This window comes from Salmo salar, chromosome ssa13 (genome assembly GCF_905237065.1).
Source record: "Salmo salar chromosome ssa13, Ssal_v3.1, whole genome shotgun sequence".
In the NCBI taxonomy this organism is placed as follows: domain Eukaryota; kingdom Metazoa; phylum Chordata; class Actinopteri; order Salmoniformes; family Salmonidae; genus Salmo; species Salmo salar.
In genome coordinates, this window is record NC_059454.1 from 16,889,185 (window position 1) to 16,900,198 (window position 11,014).

Here is an 11,014-nt window from a genome sequence, read left to right on the forward strand (position 1 = left end):
ATGTATGAAGGGCTATATAAATACATTTGATTTGATTTGATTCGAGGCAAATGTAATGTACATTTTGAAAAATATAATTCCACTTTGATATTATGGAGTATTTTGTGTACAACAGTGCCAAACAAATCTCAATTTAATCCATATTTAATTCAGGCTGTAACAATCCATTCCGTTACACAAAATATCTCTCTTTATATTTTATTTAATTCCAGGACAAACATAATACTTCACTGAAGCCCTTACTCAAGAAGCTCTTAGGAGAAGTTAAACTGACCTGTGATCTAACAGCAGAGCACATCAAGGTAAGAATACAGAGTGAAGCTGAGATACAATGATACTGTGAAGATTTATCACTACCCTGTGGAATTATAGATATTGATGATATCTTTGACATTCTCTGCTGTGTCCAGAGCCAGGGCCAGCACACAGAGAGGCTGATTAAGATGGGGTTTAAGAAGTTTCATCAGTTTCTATATCAAGAAAAGAGAGCCAGGATAGCTGCACTGAAGGAGGAAGAGGAGCAGAAGAGTCAGATGATGAAGAAGAAGATTGAGAAGATGAGCAGAGAGATATCATCACTTTCAGACATAGAGGAAGAGCTGGGAGCTGAGGACATCTCATTCCTGCAGGTAAGGACTAATCTACCGCTGATAAATCAACAGCCCTATCAATTATGAAATAAGTATTGTAGTAATCAATTTATATATTTACATTGATTTGCTATGATCAATACATCTATTCATGTGTTATGTTGTTTCTCTACAGAACTACATGGATACAGTGAAAAGGCAAGGGGACTTTATCATGTCTCTCTCTTCTCTGTGGTTTTGTACTGTAAGTATTTTAAGATAATACACCACGCAGAGGACTAGAGATCAATAGGGAAGTAACAATCAATGGAAATAGTTGTTTTTCAGTTCAACATCTGTTTAGAATCTGTGTAGGAATTTCAGTCCTGGACTCATAGCTACATGTATCAAGTTTTCATTGGTTTGAATGGTCTATTCAATGAACCTGAAATGGGATACTTGTTATTTGGCCATTGGCCCAATATTACTGCAAGGAATTTTAGTTGGTCAACCACAGGCTAGGGTTGGGGGTTATAAATGACATCTTGTCTCTTTGTTCTGTGGAGAGAATCACTGAGGACGGGGAAGAACTAACATATACGTCTCAGCATAACATCTATAATTTGTCTGTAGACTACCCCAGCATATCATTCACACACACTTTCACTGAGAGTCTTTCCATTCATTGGGAATTATTGTCTCCACCCTCTGAGGGTGTTACCACGTAAGGTGTACAGTATGACGGTGCCACGTTGAATGTCACTGAGCACTTCAGTAAGTCCATTCTACCACCAATGTTTGTCTATGGAGATTGCATTGCTGTGTGCTCAATTTTATACACCTGACAGCAACGGCTGTGCCTGAAATACTCCAATCCGCTAATTTGAAGGCGTGTCCACATACTTTTGTATATACAGTGTATTCGGAAAGTATTCAGACCCCTTGACTTGTTCCACATTTTGTTACTTTACAGCCTCGTTCTAAAATTGATTAAAATTGTTTTATTTCCTGTCAATCTACACACAATACCCCATAATGACTAAGCAAAAACAGGTTTTTAGAAATTGACTATTTGATTGCAAATAATTTGAAATATGGCGTTTACATTCAGACCCTTAATTCAGTACTTTGTTGAAGCACCTTTGGAAATGATTACAGCGTCAAGTCTTCTTGGGTATGACGCTACAAGCTTGACACACCTGTATTTGTGGAGTTTCTCCCATTCTTCAAGCTCTGTCAGATTGGATGGGGAGTGTTGCTGGACAGCAATTTTCAGGACTCCAAAGATGTTCGATCGGGTTCAAGTCTGTGCTCTGGCTGGGCCATCTTTGCCTCGATCCTGACTAGTCTCCCAGACCCTGCCCCTGATAAACACCCACACAGCATGATGCTACCACCACCATGCTTCACCGTGGGAATGGTTCCAGGTTTCCTCCAGACATGACACTTGGCATTCAGGCCAAAGAGTTCAATCTTGGTTTCATCAGACCAGAGAATCTTGTTTCTCAAGGTCTGAGAGTCTGTAGGTGCCTTTTGGCAAACTCCAAGCAGGCTGTCATGTGCCTTTTACTGAGTGGCTTCTGTCTGGCCACTCTACCATAAAAGACCATATTGATGGAGTACTCTAGAGCTCTGTCAGAGTGACCATCGGGTTCTTGGTCATCTCCATCGCTCAGATTGGCCGGGTGGCCAGCTCTAGGAAGAGTATTGGTGGTTCCAAAATTCTACCATTTAAGAATGATGGAGACCACTGTGTTCTTCGGGACTGTAGTGGCTTCCTTATCAATTGACCATAACCACTGCCCAAGCCTGAAGCGGTGTTGTTTCGGCTGCATACAGTCCACATTCGAAGTTCCCAAACAGCAAAAAACATTCAATGAGATCCAGGGATATGGTGCAACAATAAGGTTTATTCTTCTCATATCTAATAAGAAATGTGTCACCAAGCAACTTAAATTATAGATTACTTGACATGAACAATACATAATATGGCCTGTTTGTATGCATGTACAGTTGAAGTCAGAAGTTTTCATACATCTTAGCCAAATATATTTAAACTCAGTTTCACAATTCCTGACTGTCACGAACCGGCTCAAAGTTTGTAACAAAGGGAGACAACACGGCGATAAGGAATAACAAAATATATTTATTACCCAAAGTAAACTAAAAACAATTAACAATGGTGTGTGTAGTCAGTAATCAGTAGTGTATATGAGTGGTTGCGTGCATAAATGTGATAATTAGGGGTGTTGAAAGGTGCCAACGCAAACAATCAAAAACAGCCACAAAAATGCCACCACCAAAATCTCAGGGTCTGCATGGAGAGAGTCTCCTCAATGAATGGGGAAGAGGTGCATTTATCCTGGGACACACCCGAGCCCAGGTGTGTCCCATTTAGCTGACGTCCCTCCCGGCTCTGCCCACGACATCCTATTAAGGAAAACAAGAACAATTTGGCAGACAGAGTGGAAGGGTCGTCACCCCCCCCCCCCAATAAAACCGGGGACCAACAAGGACCCCGGAACACCATACCAGTGACACAAACAAATTGACCCAGCCTGCGTCCCAAATTGATGAGGGGGTTACGTGTTCACACTTCCACTTGCCCCTTCCAACCTCGTCCTCCCCAGACCTCAGCAACCTTTGCAGACAGGAAGCAGCCTTTAAGAGGAAAGAAGAAAACGAGACCAGAAGAGAACAGACAGGAGCGACAGAACAATACCAAACGGTCGCCTGAGCAAACTCACATTTTGCCAGATTGATTGGGAGGTGACCCGCAGCTAGGCAGTCAAACAAGGCTTGAATACGGGACAGATGTTCCTCCCAAGTATCTGCATATATCACTACATCATCCAGATAAACAGTGCACCCGGCCAGACCGGAGACAACCCTGTTCATAAGTCGCTGAAAAGTGGCAGGTGCATTACGCAGGCCGAAACTCATAACTGAATACAGACCAGAGGGTGTAACAAAGGCAGCGATTTCACGTGCCCTACTCGTCAGTGGCACCCTGCCAATAGCCCTTTAACAGGTCAAATTTGCACAAACTTAGCTGCTCCGACTTGATCAACGCAGTCCTCCATCCGAGGAAGAGGAAATTAATCTGGCTTAGTGACACTGTTTACCTTACGGTAGTCCGTAAAAAATCTGCTTGTCCCATCCGGTTAACTGGCCAAGATACAGGGAGAAGCCCAACTGGAGAAAGGCGGCTCTGCCATCTTACTCTCCAGCATGTACCTGAACTCAGCATCCAAACAACGCAGTTTCTCTGGAGAAACTATAGAACCGCTGACGAATGGGGTCAGCATAGCCAATGTCAATATCGTGTTCTATTAAGTTTGTACGTGTATTAGAAAACAACCCTGGAAATCTACTAATAAGACCAACCATCTTTTTCCACCCATCAACAGGTAGATGAGCGAGAAGGCTGTCTAAAATATCTAGTGTCTGAATTTTTCAATCTACCCTGCAGTATGCAATCGTCAGCACCAGGAATATCTTCCTCCTCATGCACAGACCTAGATTGACAAGAACTCAGCGGAATAACGGTAGCGGCCAAAAGAACAGGTTTACCGTCCTCTGTAGACTCCCACTGTTCAGCCTCAGGAACGTGCATAATAGGGTTTTAACAAATTTACATGGCATATTTGGTGTGCTTTTCTCCATTCTGGAGTGGCAACTAGATCGTTTTGCTCAGTGCACTGGCGCACAACCGTTTATGAACCTTGAAACTTGACTTGAAAAGGAGAACCAACAATTGGCTGCAGAGCAAGAACCTGGTCACCTGGACTAAAGTGACGAGGCTCAGTTCACCGATCAAATGTGCCCTTCATCCTCTCCTGTGAAGATGATAGCTTCTCTTTAGCCATTTCACCAGCGGCATACAGGCGTCCCCGGAAATCACACACATAAGATAACAGGGAATGAGGGGGCTCGGGAGACTACCAGTCATCCTGGAGAACAGATAGAAGTCCACGCACTCTATGTCCATTTTTACATTTACGTTTACGTCATTTAGCAGACGTTCTTATCCAGAGCGACTTACAAACAACTACCATGTACAAACACAAGGTCATTTGGACTGAAACCCATGCTCTCCTGTGAAACCTCCCTAGCAGCTAACAGCAACCAAGGCAAGCCCTCCTCCCAATCCTTAGCCATCTCAGTACAATAAGCTCTCAACAAAGACTTAAGTGTTTGATGGAAACATTCCAGCGCTCCTTGACTTTGCGAATGATAGGCGCTAGACAAATTGTGTTTAATATGGAGCTGTTGGAGAACCTGGCCAAACAGATTAGAGGTGGAATTAGATCCTTGATCACTCTGAATGACCTTAGGGATTCCAAACAGTGAGAGAAACTGAGTCAAAGCTTTTAGCACAGACTTAGTTGTGATAGACCAGAGAGGATAGGCAGCAGGAAACCTAGTGGTCTGACACATCACAGTGAACAGGTAACTACTACCCTTTTTAGAACGAGGCAGAGGACCAACAGTCAATAATCAGATACTCAAAAGGTTGGCTGAGTACAGGAATAGGAAACAGTGGTACCGGCTTAATAGCTTGATTAGGTTTACCAGTTAATTGACAGATGTGACAAGTTTTGATGAACTCAGAAACATCCCTCTTTAAACCTCTTAGATGTAAAGTCCCCTATTTAGAGCCACGCTCAAGATCCTAAACGACATGTTAACCGCCATCGATAAGAGACATTACTGTGCAGCTGTATTCATTGACCTGGCCAAGGCTTTCGACTCTGTCAATCACCACATTCTTATTGGCAGACTCAACAGCATGGTTTCTCAAATGACTGCCTCGTCTGGTTTACCAACTACTTCTCAGACAGAGTTCAGTGTGTCAAATCGGAGGGCCTGTTGTCAGGACCTCTGGCAGTCTATATGGGGGTGCCACAGGGTTGAAGCCTCGGGCCGACTCTTTTCTCTGTATACATCAATGACGTCGCTCTTGCTGCTGGTGATTCTCTGATCCACCGCTACGCAGACGTCACCATTCTGTATACTTATGGCCCTTCTTCGGACACTGTGTTAACTAACCTCCAGACGAGCTTCAATGCCATACAACTCTCCTTCCGTGGCCTCCAACTGTTCTTAAATGCAAGCAAAACTAAATGCATGCTCTTCAACCGATCGCTGCCCACACCTACCCACCCTTCCAGCATCACTACTCTGGACGGTTCTGACTTAGAATATGTGGACAACTACAAATACCTAGGTGTCTGGTTAGACTGTAACTCTCCTTCCAGACTCACATTAAGCATCTCCAATCCAAAATTAAATCTAGAATCGGCTTCCTATTTCGCAACAAAGCATCCTTCACTCATGCTGCCAAACATACCCTAGTTAAACTGACTATCCTACCAATCCTTGACTTCGGCAATGTCATTTACAAAATAGCCTCCAACACTCTACTCAGCAAATTGGATGCAGTCTATCACAGTGCCATCCGTTTTTTCACCAAAGCCCCATATACTACCCACCACTGCGACCTGTATGCTCTCGTTGGCTGGCCCTTGCTTCATATCCGTCGCCAAATCCACTGGCTACAGGTCATCTATAAGTCGTTGCTAGGTAAAGCCCCGCCTTATCTCAGCTCACTGGTCACCATAGCAGCACCCACCCGCAGCACGCGCTCCAGCAGGTATATTTCACTGGTCACCCCCAAAGCCAATTCCTCCTTCGGCCACCTATCCTTCCAGTTTTCTGCTGCCAATGACTGGAACGAACTGCAAAAATCACTGAAGCTGGAGACTAATATCTCCCTCACTAGCTTTAAGCACCAGCTGTCAGAGCAGTTCATAGATCACTGCACCTGTACATAGCCCATCGATAAATAGCCCATCCAACTACCTCATCACCATATTGTTATTTATTTTGCTCCTTTGCACCCCAGTATCGCTACTTGCACACTCATCATATGCACATCTATCATCCCAGTGTTTAATTTGCCATACTGTAATAATTTCGCCACTATGGCCTATTTATTGCCTCACCCCCCTTATCCTACCTCATTTGCACACACTGTATATATACTTTCTCTATTGTATTATTGACTGTATGTGTAACTCTGTGTTGTTGTTTGTGTCGCGCTGCTTTGCTTTATCTTGGCCAGGTCACAGTTGTAAATGAGAACTTGTTCTCAACTAGCCTACCTGGTTAAATAAAGATGAAGTAAAAAATAAATAAAATAGAGGACCTGCGTGGTTCTGGTACCGTTTCCGACCGACATTTTTGCTTATAAATCGATCTGTGGACACTCCTTCTCCTGTCTTCTTGGCATTTGAATACACTTGTGCTGATTAATGGTTCCAAACTAACAGCTCTGCCATGTGTTGGAAATGTTCAACTCTGCCTTGCACACCTGTGTGAAAATAGCCACAATAAGGATTAGACATAATAGTGGAATTTGCGGTTCTGCTTCAAAGTTCCCTAGTGAAAGCTATTAAAAATGGTACAAATAGTGGAATCATGACATATTTGGAGTAGATAATGCTGAACAAGGTTTGGATGATGAAGAGCCTTTAGCTGTGGTATATTGGCTATATACCACACCCCTTTGGGCCTTATTGATTAATTATAATGTTGTATAATAATGTTGCATAATCACCTGTAAAAAACATGGAAATTAAAAACAAAAAACAACATTTTAAGTGAGAATAGGCATTGGTCTGAAGCGCCACAATGCCTATTCACGAGTGCCACAATGCCGAATCCACCATGATCTACCAAGGTTTTCCAGAGCACAACTTTGACCTAATACAGTATCTATGTTGGCATTCCACTTCAAACTACACTATACAGTGCCTTTGGAAATTATTAAGACCCATTTACTTTTTCCACATTTTGTTACGTTACAGCTTTATTATAAATTGATTGAATATGACTTTTTTTCTCAGCAATCTAAACACAATACTCCATAACGACAAAGTGAAAACAGGTTTTTAGAAAATGTTGCTAAATTTAGCAAATTTTAATAAGTGAGACTCAAAATACTATGAGACTCGAAATTGAGTTCATGTGCATCCTGTTTCCAACTGATTGGACATGGTTAGGAAAGGCACACAGCTGTCTATATAAGGTCCCACAGTTGACAGTTTATGTCAGAGCAAAAACCAAGCCATGAGGTCGAAGGAATTGTCTGCAGAGCTCTGAGGCAGGATTGTGTCGAGGCACAGATCCAGGGAAGGTTAGAGCCAATTTAGACATATTTGTATAAAAGACAGAACATAGAGCTCCATGTACGTCTGTGTAAATATATGCCCGTTCATTGTACTGTGGTCTCATTGAATGTTTTTTACTGTTTGGGAACTTTGAATGTGGACTGTATGCATCCGAAATAACACTGCTTGGGCAGTGGCTATGGTCAATTGCTAAGGAAGCCACTACAGTCCCGAAGAACACAGTGGTCTCCATCATTCTTAAATGGAAGAATTTTGGAACCACCAATACTGTTCCTAGAGCTGGCCACCTGGCCAAACTGAGAAATGGAGATGACCAAGAACCCGATGGTCACTCTGACAGAGCTCTGGAGTTCCTCTGTGGAGATGGGAAAACCTTCCAGAAGGATAACCATCTCTGCAGCACTCCACCAATCAGATATTTATGGTAGAGTGGCCAGACGGAAGCCACTCCTCAGTAAAAGGCAAATGACAGCACGCTTGGAGTTTGCCAAAAGGCACCTAAAGACTATCAGACTTTGAGAAACAAGATGGTCAGGGGGTGTTTCCAAGGGTATGGAAGTCGGCCATAATAACGGCCATCTTTAAATCGGGTGACCCTGCTGACCTGAGCAGCTACAGGCCCATTAGTATACTACCTGTGGTGTCGAAGGTTGTTGAAAAATGTGTAGCAGAACAACTGATTGCCCACCTCAACAACAGCCCCTTCACATTACACTCCATGCAGTTTGGCTTCAGAGCAGAACACTCCACAGAAACGGCCAACTGCTTTCTTTTGGAAAATGTGAAGTCCAAGATGGACAAATGTGGCATTGTTGGGGCTGTGTTTCTGGACCTAAGGAAGGCTTTTGATACTGTTAACCATGAGGTTCTCATCACAAAATTGTCAAAGTTCAACTTTTCCCCTGATAGATTTACATTTTAGTCATTTAGCAGACACTCTTATCCAGAGGGACTTACAGTAGTGAATGGATACATTTCATGCATTTATTTTATTTTATATATATATATTTTTTTTTTATACTGGCCCCCAGTGGGAATCAAACCCACAACCCTGGCGTTGCACACACCATGCTGGCGTTGCAAACACCATGCTCTACCAACTGAGCCACAGGGAAGACATGCCACGATGCCTTGAGATGGATGAAATCATACCTTAAAGGCAGAACTCAGTGTGTCAGAGTGAGCAATGAGCTGTCGCCCACTCTCAGCTATGATGTGGGTATGCCCCAAGGGTCAATACTGGGACCCCTCCTGTTCAGCCTGTACATTAATGATCTGCCTTCTGTCTGTACTGGGTCTGAAGTTCAAATGTATGCAGATGATACAGTGATATATGTGCATGCAAAGAGCAAACAACAAGCTGCACAAGAACTCACTACTGTAATGGTCCAGGTTACAAAGTGGCTTAGTGACTCGTCTTTGCATCTCAATGTGAAAAAAAAACTATCTGCATGTTCTTCACAAAGAGGGCAATAGATGCTACTGAGCCAGATGTTTGTGTCAGGGGAGAAGCTCCAGGTGGTATCTGAATTACTTTGGCATCATACTTGAATTCCAACCTCTTTTTTAAAAAGCAGGTGAAAAAGGTAATTCAAATAATCAAATTCAACCTAGCTATTTTCCGATTTATATAAAAATGTTGACTACAGAGGAAGCAAAACTGTACTTCAAATCTATGATACTCCCCCACTTAACATACTGCTTGACTAGTTGGTCCTAAGCTTGCTGTGTCACGGCTGTCGTAGGAATAAGCGGACCAAAGTGCAGCGTGTGTGTCGTTCTACATTTTATTTATACTGTGAAACTATGCAATACATAAAAAAACTTGAATGACAAAAAACAACAAACCGTGACGCAGAGGTGAAACAGACACTACTCACAACTAATCTCCCACAAACCCAGGTGGAAAAAAAAAACCTACTTAAGTACGATCTCCAATTAGAGACAACGAGGACCAGCTGCCTCTAATTGGTGATCATCCCAAACAAACCCAACATAGAAATACAAAACTAGAACCTGAACATAGAAATACAAAACATAGAAAAACAACCCCTGTCACGCCCTGACCTACTCTACCATAGAAAATAACATCTTACTATGGTCAGGACGTGACATGCTGTATAACATTAAAACCCATTCAGTCTGTCTACAAACAGGCTCTCAAAGTGCTTGATAGGAAGCCCAATAGCCATCATCACTGTTACATCCTCAGAAAGCATGAGCTCCTGAATTGGGAAAATCTTGTGCGATACACCGACGCATGTCTTGTATTCAAGATCCTAAATGGCCTGGCTTCCCCTCCACTCACAACTTTTGTTAAACAGAAAACCCTAACATATGGCAGCAGATCCACAAGGTCTGCCATGAGAGGTGACTGTATAGTTCCCTTAAGGAAAAGCACCTTCAGTCAATCTGCTTTCTCCATGAGAGCTTTCCATGTCTGGAATACACTGCCATCAGACACACATATCTGCATCACACTTCACAAAAAACATGAAGACATGGCTAAAGGCCAATCAGATTTGTGAACATAATCCCTAGCTGTGTCTTTTCGCTTTCCATGGTGTCTGCTGTCTGTACCTTGTGAGGTGTGGAAACACTTTGTTGCTTTTATGGATTTTGTCTTGTTGCTTTTTGTGCTATGTTGCTCTGTCTGCATGCTATGTCTTGCTTGTCCTATGTTGCTCTGCGTGTGCTCACTGCTCAATTATTGTCTGTATTGGAATTGTTTTTACTAACCTGCCCAGGGACTGCAGTTGAAAATTAGCCGGATGGCTAAAACCGGCACTTTTACTGAAACGTTGATTAATGTGCGCTGTCCCTGTAAAAATACAAATAAACTCAAACTCAAGATTCTCTGGTCTGATGAAACCAAGATTGAACTCTTTGGTCTGAATGCCAAGCGTCACATTTGGAGGAAACCTGGCACCATCCCCACTTTGAAGCATGGTGGTGGCAGCATTATGCTGTGGGGGTGTTTTTCAGCAGCAGGGACTGGGAGACTAGTCAGGATCGAGGCAAAGATGGCCCAGCCAGAGCACAGACTTGAACCCGATCGAACATCTCTGGAGAGTCCTGAAAATAGCTGTGCAGCAACACTCCCCATCCAACCTGACAGAGCTTGAGAGGATCTGTAGAGAAGAATGGGAGAAACTCCCCAAATACAGGTGTGCCAAGCTTGTGGAGTCATACCCAAGAAGACTTGAGGCTGTAATCACTTCCAAATGTGCTTCAACAAAGTACTGAGAA